Raw genomic sequence first — 21,859 nt, forward strand, 5'->3', positions numbered from 1 at the left:
AAAAAAAAAAAAAAAAAAAAAAAATTTAAACGTCCTTAAAGGCGTTTATTTCGACGTTTATTTAAACGTTCATTGCAGCTACTCACTGGGACACCAGTTCGTTACAGCTCGGAGCGGACAGCAGGTAATTTTTACCTTTTTATAGCGGGCAGGGGGTTCCCCGATTCTTCTCCTCGTGGCATATGGCGTCGGAGGGCGAGGGCGCAAAGGGTCGCTCCCCGGATCGCTTGAGCGCTTCTAGAGGGGATGCGGGGGTCTTACAGCCTGATTCGCCCTTGTTGGGTGACAGTTTCGTGACCGATGAATGTCCCGGTCCTTCCTCCGGCGTGGCGGTTTTTCCCGCCATAAACGCCCATCCCCCGCTCCTCGCCTCCACCATCTTGGCCGGCCACGCGGCTCGGACGGCTTCTTCGTGGGCCGCCCTTGAGGTTGGAGACATTAATGCCATGAACGCCCTTAATTTGGGCGACGGCACAAAAGTGGCTAAAGTTAAGCGCCGTTCTTCCCGCGCGGCTCCTTCGCGGAGTGTCGTGCCGGACGCCATTTTGGATGCGCAGCATGTCTCTCCCCCACTCTTGCGAGCGCCGGTTGAGGGTGCGTCTAGGGCTGTTGCCCAGGCTGCGGAAGTGCACAGTCTGGGGGGTTTCTCCCCCGTGTTTGTTTTGCTGCTGCATCAGGCTTTCCTCATGCTAAACGCTGCCCCTGCTCCCTCGTCTGGTAAAGAGGTTGAGGTTCCCAGAGGTAAACGCCCTCGGGTTGATTCCCAGGCCTTGGAGGACTTTGTCTCCTCCAATGTAGATGAGGGCAGCGTGTCTGAGGTCTCCCAACGGTCCTTTGCGGATTCCTTGGAGGAGACGGATCCCCGCTCGGATGGAGCGGATGACCCCTCTGCAGCGGTTCTTTAGCTCAGAGGTTTTGCCCAACCTGTTAGTGCAGGCCATGGGCATTTTGAAGATTTCCTCTCCGGAGGACGTCTCTCCCTCAGCCCCTGTTGGCTCTGCCATTATGCTGGGGACGAAGCGCCCGCCTAGAACCTTCCACATGCATGATGCCATGCACTCCTTAATTTCGGCTCAATGGGATGTCCCGGAAGCGAGCCTTAAAGTGGCTAGGGCTATGTCCCGCCGCTATCCTTTGCCTGAAGGTGAACGTGAGGCCTTTCTGTGGCCTACCGTGGATTCTTTAATCACTGCGGTGACTAAGAAAACGGCGTTACCAGTGGAAGGTGGCACGGCCCTAAAGGACGCCCAAGACAGAGGATTGGAGGCGGCCTTAAGGTCGTCCTTTGAGGCGGCTGCTTTAAGTTTGCAGGCCTCAGTTTGCGGCTCCTATGTGGCCAGGGCGTGCCTGACTATGGTGCAGCGGGCTTCCCCCTCGGATCATTCCTTGAGGGCTGTTTGGCCGGCCCTGGAATCGGGCTTAGCCTGTTTGGCAGACTTGCTGTATGATGTCTTGAGAGCCTCAGCTAAAGGCATGGCTCAGACAATCTCTGCGCGGCGGTGGCTTTGGCTGAAACATTGGTCTGCTGACCATGCCTCTAAATCCCGCCTGGCTAGATTGCCTTTTAAAGGCAAGCTGCTCTTTGGGGTCGAGCTGGACAAAATCGTGACCGATCTCGGCACGTCTAAGGGCAAGAAGTTACCAGAGGTCAGGGCTCGGGCTAGTACTCGCCCTGGTACCTCCAGAGGACGGGCTCAGGAAGCCCGTCGGTACCGCCCGGGCAGGTCGGGCTCCTCTGCCCTCTCTTCCTTCAAGAGGAACTTCTCCCCCAAGCAGCATTCCTTTCGCAGAGACTGCCGTCCCGGAGGTGCTCCCTCCGGTCCTCCCCCAGGGTCTCGTACCCAATGACGGGGCCTTGGTCCACGCCTCAGTGCAGATTGGAGGACGGCTGTCCTCGTTTATGGGCGAGTGGACCACAATAACTTCAGACGCTTGAGTGCTGGAAGTCATCAGAGACGGCTACAAGCTAGAGTTCTGCCGACCCTTAAAAGACGGGTTTGTACTCTCTCCCTGCAAGTCTCCGGTCAAAGCTGTGGTAGTGCAGCAGACCTTGGACAATCTGTTCCGCCTGGGGGCAGTCGTTCCGGTGCCAGAGAATCAGCCTGGCAAGGGACGTTACTCCTTTTTCTTTGTGATTCCAAAGAAAGGAGGTTCTGTACGGCCTATCCTCGACCTCAAGGGGTCCATTGGGCCTTGAAAGTTCGGCACTTTCGCATGGAGACCCTCCGCTCTGTTATAGCGGCAGTGAAGGCAGGAGAGTTCCTGGCATCCTTGGACTTCAAGGACGCGTACTTGCATATTCCCATCTGGCCTCCTCATCAACGCTTTTTGCGTTTTGCAGTACTGGTCGACACTTCCAGTTCAGAGCCCTCCCGTTCGGGTTGGCTACTGCTCCGCGGACCTTCTCCAAAGTAATGGTGGTCATCGCGGCCTTCCTGTGGAAGGAAGGAGTTCAAGTCCATTCTTATCTGGACGACTGGTTGATCCAAGCCCCTCTTATGCAGAGTGCGGCAAAGCTGTGAACCGGGTGGTTGCTCTTTCGAGCTCCCTGAGGTGGATCATCAACTGGGAGAAAAGCCAGCTGCGCCCGACTCAGTCCCTGGAGCATCTGGGAGTTCGATTCGACACCCAAGTGGGCAGAGTGTTCCTGCCAGACAATTGGATTGTCAAGCTTCAGGCTCAGGTGGACTAGTTCCTAGTAGCCTCTCCTATTCGGACTTGGGACTATGTGCAGCTGTTGGGCTCTATGTCGGCCACGATGGATGTAGTGCCCTGGGCCAGGGCTCATATGAGACCACTTCGACAATCTCTGCTGCTGCGCTGGACTCCGATGTCGGAGGATTATGCTGTGCGCCTTCCCTTGGACCCAGCAGTGCGCAAGGCGCTGAGCTGGTGGACGCAGACAGACAAGTTGTCTGCAGGAATGCCCCCGGAGTGGATTGTCGTCACGACGGACGCCTCTTTGTCGGGCTGGGGAGCCCTCTTCTTGGGAAGGACAGCGCAGGGGCTCTGGTCTCCTGCAGAGGCAAAGTGGTCTATCAACCTCCTGGAACTCAGAGCCATTCGGTTGGCGTTTTTTTGGAGTTCATCCCGGTACTGGCGTTGAAGCCAGTACGGGTCCTGTTGGACAATGCCACGGCTGTGGTCTATGTCAACCGCCAGGGAGGTACCAAGAGCGCCCCTCTAGCCAAGGCAGCCGTGAATCTATGCCAGTGGGCGGTAGCGAGCCTGGAGCAGCTGTCAGCAGCCCACATTGCCGGAGTCATGAATGTCAAGGCGGACTTTCTCAGTCGCCATACCTTGGATCCCGGAGAGTGGCAGTTATCGGCTCAGGCGTTCTTGGATATCACGAAGCGCTGGGGCCAGCCGAGCCTAGATCTATTGGCGTCATCGGCCAGTTGCCAAGTGCCGCGTTTTTTCAGCAGAGGACGGGACCCTCGATCTCTGGGAGTCGATGCTCTCCTCTAACAGTGGCCAACACAAGAGCTTCTCTATGTGTTCCCGCCCTGGCCCATGTTGGGCAGGGTGCTAGACCGATTGGCAAAGCATCCGGGCTGGATAATCCTGGTGGGGCTGCCAGTGGAGCAGGGTCTGTTACATCAGGGTCCCGTGGTGATGGAGGATCCCTCCCCCTTTGGGTTTACGGCCTGGCTATTGAGCGGCAGCGTCTGAGGAAGAAGGACTTCTCAGACAAGGTCATCGCCACTATGCTGAGAGCGAGGAAGTGCTCTACTTTTACTGCTTACGCCAGGGTTTGGTGTACCTTTGCAGCGTGGCGAAGCAGGCTCATTTTCTTCATTCGCTGCTCCAATTTCTTCAGTGTTGGCATTCCTGCAAGAAGGTCTGGAGAAAGGCCTGTCGCTCAGTTCCCTTTAAGTCCAGGTAGCGGCCCTGGCTTGCTTCAGGGACCGCCTGAAGGGTGCTTCCCTGGCTTCGTAGCCAGATGTGGTGCGTTTTCTCAAGGGAGTTAAGCACCTGCGCCCTCCTCTGCACTCAATGGTGCCTGCGTGGAATTTTAACCTGGTGCTCAGAGCATTACAGAAGCCGCCTTTTGAACCCTTGTTGAGGGCATCTCTGAAAGACCTGACGTTGAAAGCAGTCTTTTTGGTGGCTATCCTTCAGCCAGAAGAGTTTCCGAGCTCCAGGCACTCTCATGTCGAGAGTCTTTTCTGCAGTTCACTGAGGCAGGAGTGACTATTCGCACAGTGCCTTCCTTCCTGCCCAAGATTGTTTCTCGCTTCCATGTGAATCAGCAGCTCTGTCTCCCTTCCTTTCGTAGGGAGGACTACCCAGAGGAGTACTCTGCTCTTAAATATCTGGATGTGAGACGAGTCATCATCAGATACTTGGAAGTGACCAATGATTTCCGGAAATCTGATCATCTGTTTGTCCTGTTGGCAGGTCCTCGTAAGGGTCTGCAGGCTGCTAAGCCTCCAGTGGCAAGATGGGTCAAGGAAGTCATTGCCGCGGCTTAGGTGGCCGCGGGGAAGGTGCCGCCTATCCAGCTGAAGGCTCACTCCACTAGAGCTCAGGCGGCCTCGATGGCAGAGGCCGGGTCCGTCTCCTTGGAAGAGATATGCAAGGCGGCAACTTGGGCATCGGCCCATACATTCTCCAAGCATTACCGCTTGACTGTGGCGGCACGGGCGGAGGCCCGGTGTGGAGCTTCAGTGTTGAGTTCAGGGATTTCTATGTCCCGCCCTGGGTGAGTACTGCTTCGGTACATCCCACCAGTCTATGGATTGATCAGCTTGATGATATGGAAGGTAAAATTATGTATAATCATACCTGATAATTTTCTTTCCATTAATCATAGCTGATCAATCCATAGCCCCGCCCAGATATCTGTATGGTTTCTATTCTGGTTGCATTTCAGGTTCAAGTTTAGTCTTCAGTTACTTCAGGAAGACTTCGGGTTCAAGTTTTTTCACTTGGATTCTTCAAGAGTTGAGACGAGTTTGTGTTACAGTGAGCTGCTGCATTCCTCTCCCCTCCGTTTTACGGGGCTGGATTGAGACATAAATTCTGCCGGCACTCCCTCCCGCTTCGTGCGGTTGTAGGGCAGTTTTGTACCCCTCCCGCTTCGGCGGTGCTAGGGTCAGTCAGCTCCTCCCGCGGTTGCGGTTGCAGGATAAGCCAGATCCCCCCGCATCGGCGGGTGTGGTGTCCCTCCCCCGCTCCACGGGGATGAGCTGGACGGATTCCCCTCCTGTGGGGATGAGCTGGGTTAATTCCCCTCCCCCACTTGTGTGGGGATGAGCTGGGTTAATTCCCCTCCCCCGTTTCGGCGGTGGTGAGCTGGGCAGAGTGTCCCTTTGTGGGTGTAATTCTCTAAGTGCTGAGTCCTGCAGATGGAGCTTTGATATCGACATACTGAGGAGTTTCCGGCAGCACATGACCACATATAGGGAGGCAAAAGTTTGCTCTCTATCTCCACCTGCTGGTAGATGGACACAACCCACCAGTCTATGGATTGATCAGCTATGATTAATGGAAAGAAAATTATCAGGTATGATTATACATAATTTTACCATTTTCATCACATTTCATCTGACATTAACATTGGGCCCCTTTTACTAAGCCGCGTAAGTATCTGCACGCACCCAACGTGCGCCAAAATGAACTTACTGCCCGACTACCATGTTGTTCTAGCGGTAATTTCATTTTTGGCGCACGTCCGCTACGTCATTACCGCGCAGATTCCTTACCGCTAGGTCCACGGCTGGTGGTAAGGTCAGACACCCAAAATGGATGTGCGACAATTTTGATTTTGCCACATGTCCATTTTCAGGGAGGAAAAAAGGCATTTTTGGTACATGCGCTGAAAAATATTTCTGCGTGCGCTCAAAACCCACACCTACACTACAGCAAGCCACTTTTTGCCGCGGCTTAGTAAAAGGACCCCATTGTGCACTATTTCCCCACATTCTATACACGGCGACTAAAGTTACACATACAAATCTGCACGCATAGCTGATTTGCGTGCGCAACTTAATTGTTTAACAAGCTAATCAGCACTGGGTGATAAGCAATTATCGGTACTAATTGGCACTATTTAGAATTTATGTACGCAACTAGCTAGGCATATTCTGTAAAGTGGTGCACGTAGATTCTAATGTGAGAATCACAAAAGGGGGAGTGGCCATGGAAGGGGAATTGGCAGGTTGTAAGCGTTCCTGAACATTACGCGCACCGTTACAAAATGAGCCCAAATAAGACATGGGCATTTACACCAGGTTTTAATTGGCTTAAATGGCTGCACCTAAATTTTAGTTGTGGGACAGCGCTACGCGTATTCTATAAACTGCGCCTAACTTAAGGCAAGGTTTACAAAATAGCGCTAAACATGTTTTTTTTAAAGCCATATTTAGAATCTGCCTCTATATTTGAAAAGCACACACTAGTTTTAAATAGTGAGCACTATTAGAAATGTGTACAGTTAATATGGTGCCTTGACATCACATGCTAATTCCTGCATTAAACATCTAATATGTAAGGGGCACAGAACAGGCATGGCAGATACCATGCCTTACATTAGGAGACAACTCTATAAGTGAGCACTACATATAGTAGATGACGGCAGAAAAAGACCTGCACGGTCCATCCAGTCTGCCCAACAAGATAACTCATATTTGCTGCTTTTTGTGTATACCCTACTTTGATTTGTACCTATACTCTTCAGGGCACAGACCGTATAAGTCTGCCCCGCACTATCCCCGCCTCCCAACCACCAGCCCCACCTCCCAACCACCGGCTCTGGCACAGGTACAGACCGTATAAGTCTGCCCAGCACTATCCTCACCTCCCCAGCCCTGCCTCCCAACCCCGGCTCTGGCACAGACCTTACAAGTCTGTCCAGCACTATCCCCGCCTCCCAACCACCAGTCCCGCTTCCCACCACCGGCTCTGGCACAGACCGTATAAGTCTGCCCAGCCCTATCCCCGTCTCCCAACCACCAGCCCCGCCTCCCGATCTTGACTAAGCTCCTGAGGATCCATTCCTTCGGCACAGGATTCCTTTACGCTTATCCCACGCATGTTTGAATTCCGTTACCGTTTTCATTTCCACCACCTCCCGCAGGAGGGCATTCCAAGCATCCACTACTCTCTCCGTGAAAAAATACTTCCTGACATTTTTCTTGAGTCTGCCCCCCTTCAATCTCATTTCATGTCCTCTCGTTCTACCACCTTCCCATCTCCGGAAAAGGTTCGTTTGCGGATTAATACCTTTCAAATATTTGAACGTCTGTATCATATCACCCCTGTTTCTCCTTTCCTCCAGAGTATACATGTTTAGTTCAGCAAGTCTCTCCTCATACGTCTTGTAACGCAAATCCCATACCATTCTCGTAGCTTTTCTTTGCACCGCTTCAATTCTTTTTACATCCTTAACAAGATACGGCCTCCAAAACTGAACACAATACTCCAGGTGGGGCCTCACCAACGACTTATATAGGGGCATCAACACCCCCTTTCTTCTGCTGGTCACACCTCTCTTTATACAGCCTAACAACCTTCTAGCTACTGCCACCGCCTTGTCACACTGTTTTGTCGCCTTCAAATATAGGTGCCCTGATCTTACGCAGTAAGATCCTATTCTATAATGGCATCTGGGCAGCCAGATTCCATTACACAATATTTCCAGCCCTGGAAGCACCTAACATTTATTTATTTGTTGCATTTGCATCCCACATTTTCCCATCAATTTGCAGGTTCAATGTGGCTTACATTATGCCGTAGTGGCGATCGCCATTTCCAGATAGAGAATTACAGGTGATGTTGCATTAAGGTGCATACATGGTAGAGTAGAATGATACAGTGATATTACATTGAAGTTTCTAAATGATAAAGTGAATTATAAAATTAGTTAGATAATCAGCTATAGAAAGTTCATTTCGGCATGAGACATAAAGTGGAAGTGTGTATTGCACAATTTTCAGTACTAACAACGGCGGTTATCAGTCTAGTGCAGAGAGTTCAGTTTTGTCTAGTTCAGTTTTGGACTGTTCAATGCTCTGCTGCTCACATTATACCATCAACCTTATGTGACTGCAGGTGACTAAGAGGCATATTTTCAAAGCACTTAGCCTTCCAAAGTTCCATAGGTTTTTGCAAGGGGGTGTGTAACCAAAAGTATTCTGTGAGTGGAAGCACCATCCATGCCCATCAAATGTTCCAGCCATGTGAACATGCCCCTTGCAGGTACGTGCTGTGCCGCTTTCACGCACTGTTAAAGATTAGCATCTAGGTGCCCTGCTGGCACTTTTGTGGGTAAGTGTACACTACACCTCCAAAATGATGGTAGTCTGTCCAGTTACATGGGAAAAAGGCACATAAAGGCAGGTGTCCACTTATAGAATCAAGGGATTAACATAAGAGCATACGTGTTGCCAAACTGGGACAACAGTGGCCAATCCAGGTCACAAGTACCTTGACCTGGCAAGATCCCAAAACAGTACAATACATTTCATGCTGCTTATCCTAGAAATAAGCAGTGAATTTTCCCCAAGTCCATCTTTATAATTTCTTATGTACTTTTCCTTTAAGAAATTATCCAAACCTTTTTAAAACCCTGCTAAGTTAACTGCTTTTACCACATTCTCTGGTAATGAATTCCAGAGTTTAATTACTCATTGAGTGAAGTAATAATTTCTCTGATTTGTTTTAAATTTACTAATTAGTAGATTCATTGGGTGTCCCTTAGTCCTAGTATTTTTGGAAAGAGTAAACAAGCGATTCACATGTACCCGTTCCACTCCACTCAGTATCTTTATAGATAGAGGTAATTACAGTACACTAATATGGAGCAGTCAATGTTACTTCAATGGATACATGAATCATGTGTTTATTAAGATAAGTTGTCGCTTTTTTGTTTTTCTATATTTCTATTAAAGATTCTCATAGGGGGCTGAGGCAAATGATTGAGGATTGCAGTTAAGAGCTTGGACTTGAAATAGCTGTAAGCGCTATAAGAGATCTGATATGTCGCTTTGTGGGCTGTCGGATGCCAAAACCTCCATCCTTGTTGTTGTTTTGAAAAATCAGTAAGTCTCACAATTATATAAAAGAAAAAGATTTAAATTAAAACATAACAATGTTAGCATGCATATAAGAGTATTGAAGGCTGTATGCTTTTTTTTTTTTGCAATTTTTAATGCTTTTTTCATTGCCATGTTGGTGCCCTTGGCCTGGATTGACCGCTGTTGTGGACAGGATGCTGGGCTCGATGGTCTTTTCCCAGTGTGGCATTACTTATGTACTTATACTCCTGTTTCCCTTGGGATTCAATTAACGGGTGGCAAAGAAAGTTTCTGCATTAACTGAAAGGCAAACTTCTCGGAACGACTCCAGCAGTTAATGTAGAAGTTTTGCAAGTTGCTGCACATTAAATTTGGCTGTTAACCCCCAGTGACTGCAATACATCACCACACTGTGGTAAATAGCCTTCAAATTCTTAATTACAAGCTGCTCATAGTAACTGAGATTTCTCTAGCTCAGTTATTCTGAACAGAGAAAGGATTTTTCCTTAAGCACTATTCCCTGGATTCTATATATATGGCTCCCAAAATTAGGTTCTGATCCAAGATGTGTGCCCAATTAAATTGTCTAACCAGCCAATTAGTACCAATAATGGGTGCTAATTGGTACCAATTTGAATTTGCATGCACATCTTGCTACATGCTATTCCAGAAAAAGGCACGTCCAGATCTCATAGCGTGCAACTCAAAAGGGGGGCATGGCCATGGGAGTTGCTTGGGCGAGTCAGGGGCATTCCTAAAATTTGTCTGCAATGTTATAGAATACCGGGGATGGGAATTATACCTGTTTTTTTCACCAGATGTAAGTCCTGACACCCACATTTGGGTGCTGAAATCGTCACTCAATTCTTTGAGTACTCATTATAAAATAACATTCAGCGCCGATTTTTTTTGGTGCCAGTTTCTGTGCACCATTTACTGAATTTAGCCCTATGTCTTTGGAGCCACTCTTCATCTTGCCTGGGCAGTAAGTTATCCATAAACCTGAAACAGAAAGAGAAACATAGCCCTCTGTACCCTGTAACTTATATATTTGTCTTCAATCATTCCATTAAAAATTTAGCAAAACTAGGTAGATAGATAGTGGGGCAGTTTTCAAAGGAAGTTAGACCCCAGATTCTATATATGGTGCCTACAGTTGTTTGCAAATTTGGCAGAGCAACCAAACTGGGCTTGCAACATAATTGGTTAACAAGCCAATCGGAGCCAATAATTGGCCAATAAGCAATTATCAGTACTAATTGGCACCAATTAAAATTTATGTGTGCAACTTTATAAGCGTAGTCTGTAATATGGTGCGCATAAATTCTAATGTGAATCAGAGAAAACTTTTCTTCACTCAACGTGTAATTAAACTCTGGAATTCATTGCCAGAGAATGTGGTAAAGGTTTTGACGGCTTTCCAAAGGAAAAGTCCATAGACCATTATTAAATGAACTTGGGGAAAATCCACTATTTCTGGGATAAGCAGTATAAAATGTTTTGTACTTTTTTGGGATCTTGCCAGGTATTTGTGATCTGTATTGGCCACTGTTGGAAACAGGATGCTGGGCTTGATGGACCTTTGGTCTTTCCCAGTATGGCAATACTTAGGTACTTTTGTACTTATGATCTCAAAAGGGGGCATGGCCATGGGAGGGTCAAGGACGTTTGTAAAAATTACATGCACTGTTATAGAATATGCCCAATCCGCACCTAAGTTTTGCGTGGGCATTTACACCAGACTTTAGTTGGCATAAATGGTCATGCCTAAATTGTAGTTGCAGGAATGTGCACTATTCATATTCTATAAACCGTGCTTAACTCGTGGTGAGGTTTATAGAATAGCGTTAAGCACGTTTTCTTTGTGTGGATTTTCTTGGCACCATATATAGAATTCACCCCTATGTGTTTATTGGTAGCCAGTAGAGAAGTCATAAAAGACCATCCAGCTTATAATTGAAAAAGAAAAATGCCTATATTGCGACCCAAATCGGGAGATAGACATTTATCTCACAAAAACGAATAAAGCGGTATAATCGAAAGCCGAATTTGGACGTTTTCAAATGCACTCCGTCGTGGATGCGGACAAAGTTGATGGGGGCGTGTCGAAGGCGTGCTGAAGGCGGAACTGGGGCGTGGTTATCGGGCGATCAGAGATGGGCGCCTTTCACCGATAATGGAAGAAAAATATGCGTTTTTAGCGAGAATTTAGGGCACTTTTCCTGGACCCTGTTTTTCCACGAATAAGGCCACAAAAAGTGCCCTAAATGACCAGATGACCACTGGAGGGAATCGGGGATGACCTCCCCTGACTCCCCCAGTGGTCACAAACCCCCTCCCACCACAAAATATGCCTTTCACAACTTTTTATTTTCACCCTCAAAATGTCAAACCCACCTCCCTGGCAGCAGTATGCAGGTCACTGGAGCAGTTATTAGGGGGTGCAGTGGACTTCAGGCAGGTGGACCCAGGCCCATCCCCCCCCCCACCTGTTACACTTGTGCTGGTAAATGGGAGCCCTCCAAACCGCCCCCCAAACCCACTGTACCCACATGTAGGTGCCCCCCTTCACCCCTTAGGGCTATAGTAATGGTGTAGACTTGTGGGCAGTGGGTTTTGAGGGGGATTTGGGGGGCTCAACACACAAGGGAAGGGTGCTATGCACCTGGGAGCTCTTTTACCTTTTTTTTTGTTTTTGTAAAAGTGCCCCCTAGGGTGCCCGGTTGGTGTCCTGGCATGTGAGGGGGACCAGTGCACTACGACTCCTGGCCCCTCCCATGAACAAATGCCTTGGATTTATTCGTTTTTGAGCTGGGCGCTTTCATTTTCCATTATCACTGAAAAACAAAAACGCCCAGCTCACAAATTGTCGAATAAAACATGGACGTCCATTTTTTTCGAAAGTACGGTTCGGTCCGCCCCTTCACGGACCCGTTCTCAGAGATAAACGCCCATGGAGATAGACGTTTTTGTTCAATTATGCCCCTCCATATGGCTTATCCAGGCTGCCCATCCATGCACATGGATGGCAGCATTCTATAAATTTATGTGCTCAAATGTGTTTAATTTTAGGTGACCTGTTATAAAGTGAGAGGGATACTGCCACATATGCCTGTTGTCTCTTATAAAATGCAAGCTAGCATCAAATATGTACGTGTGTAGATGATAAAATAAGCTAGTTTATAAATATACTTAAAAATTATAGGCAAGGAAATTTACACCTGCAATGTAGAAGTGATTTCTGCCATTTAAGCTAGACAAAATTGATCTACAATAAGTGCCTAGAAACATACTTACATTAGAAACCTCCTTACGAAATTATTCACAGGGAGGGTAATTTTATAACACGGCATCTAGGATAAGAAGAAAAGAAGGCGCCTCTTAGGTACCAGCCCCCGCCAGCTCGCACCGGAAGTGTCTTCACTGGTAGCGTCCTTATGTTTTCACCTTATGCGGTACACTCACTATCAACTCTGCTTTTTTCTGCATGCTGTGACTGTGTCTGCATTGGTGTTTCTCAGGACTCATCTCTGTGTGCTTCAAGCATCCAAACCACTGTAAATGCAGCGGTTTCAGCACCAACCCCGTCCGCTCACAACGGAAGTGACATCACTGGTAGCGTCCTTATTTTTTCATCCTACGCAGCGCATGCCGCGTAGAGGTCCTGCTCCTTTGTACGCTTCTTCGTACGCACCTGAGTACGCATTCACCTACTATGGATTTTCTGTTTGGAAAATCTTTGCCATTGGCTTTCTCTGGCTCTTAAGTCAAATCCTTTTTCCCATGTGTCTATCGCTACCGATTCCTGTCATTTGGGGACACTGCCCTAATCGGCTGTCTCCTCAAGTGAATTACATGCAGGTAGGACAACTCTTATTGATTCCCATCACTTGCGCAATGACCTCAAAGTCTTCTCCCATTAATATAGGCCTCCTCAATACTCGCTCAGCCCAAAGAAAATATCACCTCATACAGAACCTAATTCAGACTTATAAACTAGATCTCCTATGTATAACAGAAACTTGGTTCACAGATACAGATATAGCTTACATAAAAAAGACCACCCCTGCAGGGTACACAGAGGTGGGGCCTGTGAGACCCATCTAACCAGTCTCAGTTTTCCTTTTCTTTCACCCCTTTCTTATATGCATTTGTAGTTCTACCCTACCCTTTTTTCAGTGCCTTCTTACCTTATACTTTTTAGCCTGTTAGCTGCCCAGATATCTCCTTGATGGGCAGGGTAGCAAATTGAAACTTTAAAAAACACTAGTGTAAGTGGCAGGCACAGACACATGACACGAATAGAGAGGGTACAACAGCATACAGAGAAAGCATACAAAAGAAAAGCAACACTGGGCCTTTAAGACTGGGACAATTGAAAATCTTTATTGATGACCCGACACAGGCCGTGTTTCGGCGTGAAACAACGCCTGCCTCAGGGGTCAAAGAGAAACTCTGTAACATGCACGTGGTATCACTTCAATGCCCCAACGTCTGGTAAAGATATATATATTCGCTGATGGCCACACGGGCGAAAATAGAGCTCAATAAAAGAGCCGTCTCATTTGCACAGAATAGCGCTACAAATAATTTCTTCACTTACCTCCTAATTCTATAAAAGTCAGCAAAAATTGTGTGCGCAGATTTAGGCATGTGCCCAATTCCCAATTTGCGCATGCAATTTAATTGATTAATGAGCCAATAAGTGCCAACAATTGGCTTGATAACAAACATTTATTGGTGTTAATTGAAATGAATCACCATGTACGCACGTAAATTTAGGCACATGATCCACACTTAAATTTTATGCATGTCATGGAAAAAGGGGCATGGAAATGGGAGAGTCATGGGTGTTTCGAGGTGGAGCGTGGGCATGGATTTGAGTTACGTGTGCAATTATAGAATATGGGGGTTCCATGTGTAAATATAGGCAGGGGCATTTAATCCACATTTTCGTTGGTGCAAATGGACACTTCTAAATTTATGTACGGCCCCTGCACTTAAGCGCTATTCCATAAACCGCGCCTAACTTTAGGTTTATAGAAAAGCGCTTAAGCATTTTTTTCAGTGTCGATTTTTTAGGCTTAATGTAGAGGGATGTGGTAGCCGTGTTAGTCCACTTTTAAAGGTAATCAATAGAAATAGACTAGAATAAAATAAAACAGAGAAAAGAAAATAAGATGATACCTTTTTTATTGGACTAACAAATACATTTTTAGATTAGCTTTCAAAGGTAGCCCTTCTTTGTCAGATCAGAAATAAGCAAATTTTGATAAGTAACAGCATATATAAGTGAAACATCAAAGTATTTCAAAAGGGCTATCTTCGAAAGCTAATCTAAAAATGTATTAAGTTAGTCCAATAAAAAAGGTATCATCTTATTTTCTTTTCTCTGTTTTATTTTATTCTATTTCTATTGATTACCCCTTAATATGTAATTAAACTCTGGAATCTGTTGGTAAAAGCAGTTAGCTTAGCAGGTTTAAAAAGGTTTGGATAATTACCAAAAAGAAATGAGCCCTTATTAAGAATGGACTTGGAGAAATCCAGTGCTTATTTCTAGGATAAGCAAAATAAAATCTGTTTTATTCTTTTGGGATCTTGCCAGGTACTTGTGATCTGGATTAGCCACAGTTTTTCCCAGTATGGCAATGCTTATGTTCTTATATTCTAACGCCCCTCTTATAAAATGACCCTCATGAAGGGTTAATTCTGTAACTGAGTGCCTCCATTTATTTATTTATTTTATTTGTTACATTTCTATCCCACATTTTCCCACCTATTTGCAGGCTCAATGTGGCTTACATAGTACCGTAGTGGCGTTCACCAGATTCGGAATGAACAAATACAGGTGTTATTGTAGTAGAATAGGTTCATTTATGGTAGGTATAGGAGCATCCATTACGATTTTTGGTTTTGTTGTGTTGCAGGTGCTCAGGCTTTTATGTTGGGTTGGTGGGATATGCCTTTCTGAACAGGATTGTTTTTAGTTCTTTCTGGAAATTTAGGTGGTCGTACGTTGTTTTTACTATTTTTGGCAGTGCGTTCCATAGTTGTGCGCTTAAATAGGAAAAACTGGATGCATACGTTGATTTGTATTTGAGTCCTTTGCTGCTTGGGTAGTGAAGATTTAAGTATGTTCGTGTTGATCCTGTTGTGTTTCTGGTTGGCAGGACTATGAGGTCTGTCATGTAACCCGGGGCTGCGCCGTAGATATTTTTATGAACCAGGGTGCAGATTTTAAAAGTGATACGTTCTTTGATTGGGAGCCAGTGCAGTTTTGCTCGGAGGGGTTTGGTGCTTTCAAAACATGATTTTCCAAATATAAGCCTGGCTGCTGTGTTTTGAGCGGTCTGAAGTTTCTTTATAATTTGTTCTTTGCAGCCCACATAAATTCCTTTGCAGTAGTCTACATGGCTCAATACCATTGATTATATCAAGTTGCGGAATACTTCCCTTGGAAAGAACGGTTTCACACATTTGAGTTTCCACATTGAGTGAAACATTTTCTTTATGGTAGATTTCGCTTGGTTCTCTAGTGAGAGGTTCCGGTCGATTATTACTTCGAGAATTTTCAGGCTGTCAGCAATAGGAAGGGTATAACCTGGGGTGTTTATGTTTGTGGGCTTGTATGTGTTGTATTGGGATGAGATGACGAGACAGTATGTTTCTTCTGTGTTGAGTTTTAATTGGAATGCATTTGCCCATGAGTTCATGATGTTCAGGCTAAGCTTGATTTCGTTGGTGATTTCTGCCAGATCGTGTTTGTAGGGGATATATATTGTGACGTCATCAGCATATATGAATGGGTTAAGGCCTTGAATGGATAAGGACTTGGCTAGAGGGGTCATCATGAGGTTGAAAAGGATCGGTGATCCTTGCGGTACTCCGCAGTTAGGTTTCCGAGGAGGATTTGGGGGGGACACCGGTGCCGGAAAGAATATTTGAAGCGGGGGAGTCAGAGAAACTAAACAAATTCTCTGTAACCTTGGAGGATGTAATGGGTCAGTTCAGCAAGCTGAAGAGTAGTAAATCACCGGGACCTGATGGTATTCATCCCAGAGTATTAATAGAACTAAAAAATGAACTTGCGGAGCTACTGTTAGAAATATGCAATCTGTCCCTAAAATCGAGTGTAATACCGGAAGACTGGAGGGTAGCCAATGTTACTCCGATTTTTAAGAAAGGTTCCAGAGGAGATCCGGGAAATTATAGACCGGTGAGTCTGACGTCGGTGCCGGGCAAGATGGTGGAGGCTATTATTAAGAATAAAATTGCAGAGCATATACAAAACATGGACTGATGAGACAAAGTCAGCACGGATTTAGTGAAGGGAAGTCTTGCCTCACCAATCTAATGCATTTTTTTGAGGGGGTAAGCAAACATGTGGACAATGGGGAGCCGGTTGATATTGTATATCTGGATTTTCAGAAGGCGTTTGACAAAGTGCCGCACGAAAGACTCCTGAAGAAATTGCAGAGTCATGGAATCGGAGGTAGGGTATTATTATGGATTAAGAACTGGTTGAAAGATAGGAAGCAGAGAGTAGGATTGCGTGGCCAGTATTCTCAGTGGAGGAGGGTAGTTAGTGGGGTCCCGCAGGGGTCTGTGCTGGGTCCGTTGCTTTTTAATGTATTTATAAATGACCTAGAGATGGGAATAACTAGTGAGGTAATTAAATTCGCCGATGACACAAAATTATTCAGGGTCGTCAAGTCGCAGGAGGAATGTGAACGATTACAGGAGGACCTTGCGAGACTGGGAGAATGGGCGTGCAAGTGGCAGATGAAGTTCAATGTTGACAAGTGCAAAGTGATGCATGTGGGTAAGAGGAACCCGAATTATAGCTACGTCTTGCAAGGTTCCGCGTTAGGAGTTACGGATCAAGAAAGGGATCTGGGTGTCGTCGTCGATGATACGCTGAAACCTTCTGCTCAGTGTGCTGCTGCGGCTAGGAAAGCGAATAGAATGTTGGGTGTTATTAGGAAGGGTATGGAGTCCAGGTGTGCGGATGTTATAATGCCGTTGTATCGCTCCATGGTGCGACCGCAGCTGGAGTATTGTGTTCAGTACTGGTCTCCGTATCTCAAAAAAGATATAGTAGAATTGGAAAAGGTACAGCGAAGGGCGACGAAAATGATAGTGGGGATGGGACGACTTTCCTATGAAGAGAGGCTGAGAAGGCTAGGGCTTTTCAGCTTGGAGAAGAGACGGCTGAGGGGAGATATGATAGAAGTGTATAAATAATGAGTGGAATGGATCGGGTGGATGTGAAGCGACTGTTCACGCTATCCAAAAATACTAGGACTAGAGGGCATGAGTTGAAGCTACAGTGTGGTAAATTTAAAACGAATCGGAGAAAATTTTTCTTCACCCAACGTGTAATTAGACTCTGGAATTCATTGCCGGAGAACGTGGTACGGGCGGTTAGCTTGACGGAGTTTAAAAAGGGGTTAGATAGATTCCTAAAGGACAAGTCCATAGACCGCTATTAAATGGACTGGAAAAATTCCTCATTTTTAGGTATAACTTGTCTGGAATGTTTTTACGTTTGGGGAGCGTGCCAGGTGCCCTTGACCTGGATTGGCCACTGTCGGTGACAGGATGCTGGGCTAGATGGACCTTTGGTCTTTCCCAGTATGGCACTACTTATGTACTTATGTACTTATGATATGTTTGTGCTAGCTTTCAATTGGTATGTTCTTGTGGATTGGAAGCCCTTGATCCATTTAAGTGTATTTCCGCTGATTCCGAAGTAATCTAGGAGTCTTAGTAATATATTATGGCTGCCCATGTCGAATGCACTGGACATGTCAAATTGTAGGAGAAGTATACTTTTACCTCTTGCTATTTCTTGCTTGAATTTAGTTAATAGAGTAAGTAATACTGTTTCGGTGCTGTGTTGGGGGCGGAATCCTGATTGTGATTCGGGCAGTATTGTGAATTTCTCTATGTAATCATTTAGTTGTTTGGTTGCCAAGCCTTCCATTAAATTTGACTACCAGTGGGATAGATGCTATTGGACGGTAGTTGGTAATGTCATTAGGTGCTCCAAGCCACAGAGTAAAGATTATTGTATACCAAAGCACTTAGGGGCCCTTTTACTAAAGGGTTACCACGTGGCAACCTGGAACTTCCGCCGGTCCAATGCGGGCACCAGTGGTAGTTCCAGTACCAGCGCATGCCATTTCCCATGCTAGGAAAATTAGGCCCATATTTTTTAGTGCTGCAGTTACCCGGCGTTAATCGGGCACTTCCAATTGCTACCTTGTTACCACTGGGTTAGTGCGGGATCCCTTACCGCCACCTCAGTGGATGGTGTTAAGTGCTCTCCCCAGCATGGCCACACGGTAAGTGATACCTTACCCCATGGCCAGGAGGAAAGCAGCAGACCAAAATAATAAAAACAAGCACGGCATTATATTTTACTATTGGCAAGATTATGACGTGCTTTTTAAGAGCACGGGGAGGGGAATTATCAAGGAGTGGTAAAACACATGCTTTTACCATACTTTGATTTATCACAGGAGTCAACCACCTGTGGTATCTCTGTACCGCAGGTTGCTGACTCCCAATGTAAAGGACTAACGCTGCCTGCAAGCCACCTCTGAAACAGCGTTAGCCCAGTGATCCAGGAGCATTGGGCCACCAAGCTACTTAAACACATGGTCTTTCTCTATCTTTGGGACGGTAGGGGGATTGAGAGTATCTTTGGGGGGGGGGTTATTTGCTGGGACAGGGGGATTCCCTCTGCCACACACCTTGTTGACAACACCAGCCCCTTAAAGAGAGGCTCCCTGAGAGTCTTGCCGCCTTATTTTCGAAAGAGAAAAATGCCCATATTTCGACCCAAATCGGGAGATGGGTGTCTTTCTCCCGTGGGTGCCCAAATCGGTATAATCGAAAGCCGATTTTGGGCGTCTTCAACTGCAATCTGTCGCGGAAACGGCCAAAGTTGACGGGGGCCTGTCGGAGGTGTGGTGAAGGCGGGACTGGGGCGTGTTTATCGGCCGAGGAGAGATGGGCGTCCTCGGCCGATAATCGAAAAAAGAAAGGCGTTTTTAGCGCAAATTTGGGTCACTTTTTTTGGACCCTTTTTTTCACGAACAAGTCCCAAAAAAGTGCCCTAAATGACCAGATGACCACCGGAGGGAATCGGGGATGACCACCCCTGACTCCCCCAGTGGTCACTAACCCCCTCCAATCCAAAAAAAAACAACTTTAAAAACTTGTTTTTTCCAGCCTGTATGCCAGCCTCAAATGTCATACCTAGCTCCATCACAGCAGTATGCAGGTCCCTGGAGCAGTTTTAGTGGGTGCAGTGGACTTCAGCCAGGTGGACCCTGGCCCATCCCCCCCCTACCTGTTACACTTGTGCTGGTAAATGGGAGCCCTCCAAACCGCCCCCAAAACCCACTGTACCCACATCTAGGTGCCCCCCTTCAGCCATAAGTGCTATGGTAATGGTGTAGAGTTGTGGGGAGTGGGTTTTGGGGGGGGATTTGGGGGGCTCAGCACCCAAGGGAAGGGAGCTATGGACTTCAGAGGTAGTTAACTTTTTAAAAAATTGTTACAAGTGCCCCCTAGGGTGCCCGGTTGGTGTCCTGGCACGTGAGGGGGACCAGTGCACTACGAATCCGGGCCCCTCCCACGACCCAATGCCTTGGATTTGTTTGTTTTTGAGCTGGGCGCCTTCTGTTTCCATTATCGCTGAAAAATGATACCGCCCAGCTCAAATCCACATAAATCCAATGCATTTGGCTGGCACAAACCCTATTATCGGAAAAAAGATGGACGCCCATTTTTTTTCCAAAATACGGTTTGTCCCGCCCCTTCACGTACCCGTTCTCAGAGATAGACACCCATGGAGATGGGCGTTCGCGTTCCAATATGCCCCTCTTAGTGTGTTATCAGCCCAGTGCTCTTGAGGAATAAAATAAGACAGCTTGTGAGGCTAATTGAAAATTACATTATTCCTTTACTGTGGGAGTCAGTAACCTATGGCACTCCCTAATTGTTGGCTAGTGATTACCACAATAAACTAAGCTGGGGTAAAACGCCATAGTTTACTGCAGCTTGGTTATTCTTCCCCAGCCCCCACTCCTAGATTTACGTGAATTTTTAGCAGAAAACTTAAACTTCTATGGTTGACTGAAATTAGAGGGCAAATTTAGGAGCCCGGCTTTTTTTAATTATTGGGCCCAAACGTTTTAAAACTGGATGAATATTAGTCTTTCTATATGGATCTGGAGATAATTCCACTATACAGGGTAGGCGAAAAAAAAAAAAAGTAACCCCCTACAGTTTTTTGCCATTTTCTCAGCAGCTGGTTTGAAGTTCAACGAGAAATTTTACCTACTTATTTAGTCATCATATGTACATATTACTATTAAACAACATTTAATTATCTTAATCTATGTTGATGTTACTGACATTTTAGTGTTATTACCTAGCGATTTTTGCGCGTTAAAAAATGTTTGAGCTAAAGCACAGCAAAATAACGCCATTCAAATGATACAAGTAACAGTGTCTCAGAATTTGCTCAAAGTGTCCATCCCAAGCTTTAACACAGGCTTTCAGTCACTTTGGGAAGCTCTTGTCAATTGGTCCCTGTGGCAGGCTGTCCCAGATCGTCTGCATCGCTTCCTTGAGTTTGGTGATTGCTTGCGGCTTTCGGTGGAGCTTGTGATAAGCCTCCAACATTGCTCCCCAGACAAACATCTATATCGCTGTGGTATCATTAACAGTAAGCTAGTATTCCATTTTTTCTTTCAAATAATGGTAGTTTTACAGTACATTTTTGAACGCATGAAAATTGCTAGGTAGTCATGCTAAAAAGTCTGTAACTTCACTGTGTTTAAAGAAAATCTCATTCCACTCAGCACATAAATGTAGACAGTAACAACAAATAAAGCTGTAAAATTTCACATTGAAATTCCAAACGATTGCTGAGAAAACAGCAAAACATTATGGAGTGTTGCCACTATTTGGGTTTCTGCCAGGTACTTGTGACCTGGCTTGGCCACTGTTTGGAAAACAGGATACTGGGCTAGATGGACCATTGGTCTGACCCAGTATGGCTCCTCTTATGTTCTAATTCTAGGGGGTTCCTTTTTTTTTTGCCTCACCCTATACAGAGGGTGCACAGTTCTCTGCAGATGCAGTTCCAATGCAATAGGCTCAGGGCTGCCGAGAGACTGGGCCGGGCCCGGGGCAAGGCCGCCCCCTGAAATCGCCGCCGCCGCCATGCTCCCCCTGAGATCGCCGCAGCCACTGCTCCCCCCGAGGTCGCCGCCGCTCCTCCCTCCGTCCGCCATCGGGCCGGACCCCCTGCATTGAAATCGCAGTCTCACCTCCGGAAGTTACATCAGATGAGGGCGGGACACAGGGAGGGAAGGAGGGCCGAAGGGAGGCGCTCTGCTGCCTGCAGCGCTGCTTTCACGGAGGTGAGACTGCGATTTCAATGCAGGGGGCAGACGGTCGACGACGGAGTGCGGGTGGGACTGCGGCGCCGGGCCCCCCTTGGAGGCCCAGGGAATTTTGTCCCCCTTGCCCCCCATCTCGGCGGCTATGAATAGGCTGCATGTACTCAAAGACAGATGTCCATTTAATAGTGCATCGACTAAAGTCTGCAAAGGCCACCAGTACATCCAATAGGGCTATTGAAATAAGTAATGCTACTAGTAAAGCAACATGCTTTTCAATCCAATTCCTTTTCATCTGCAATAATGCTGCTCATCAGTGTCTATTGAATTAGTCATGCACTCACAATAAGATTCCTGACTGCATCAATAATTTACTTAAACACTAAAGAACAGGCCAGTGGTTCAAAGCCACCC

At 46.5% G+C, this 21,859-nt stretch overlaps 1 protein-coding gene across 2 annotated transcripts in view; it reads right to left on the reverse strand.

The window, feature by feature from the left end:
- LOC115465396 (follicle-stimulating hormone receptor-like) overlaps window positions 1-21,859 on the reverse strand; it is a 355,843-nt gene that overhangs the window by 40,207 nt on the left and 293,777 nt on the right. The window lies entirely within an intron of this gene.

The sequence above is a fragment of the Microcaecilia unicolor genome, chromosome 3 (genome assembly GCF_901765095.1).
Source record: "Microcaecilia unicolor chromosome 3, aMicUni1.1, whole genome shotgun sequence".
NCBI classification, from domain to species: Eukaryota; Metazoa; Chordata; class Amphibia; order Gymnophiona; family Siphonopidae; genus Microcaecilia; species Microcaecilia unicolor.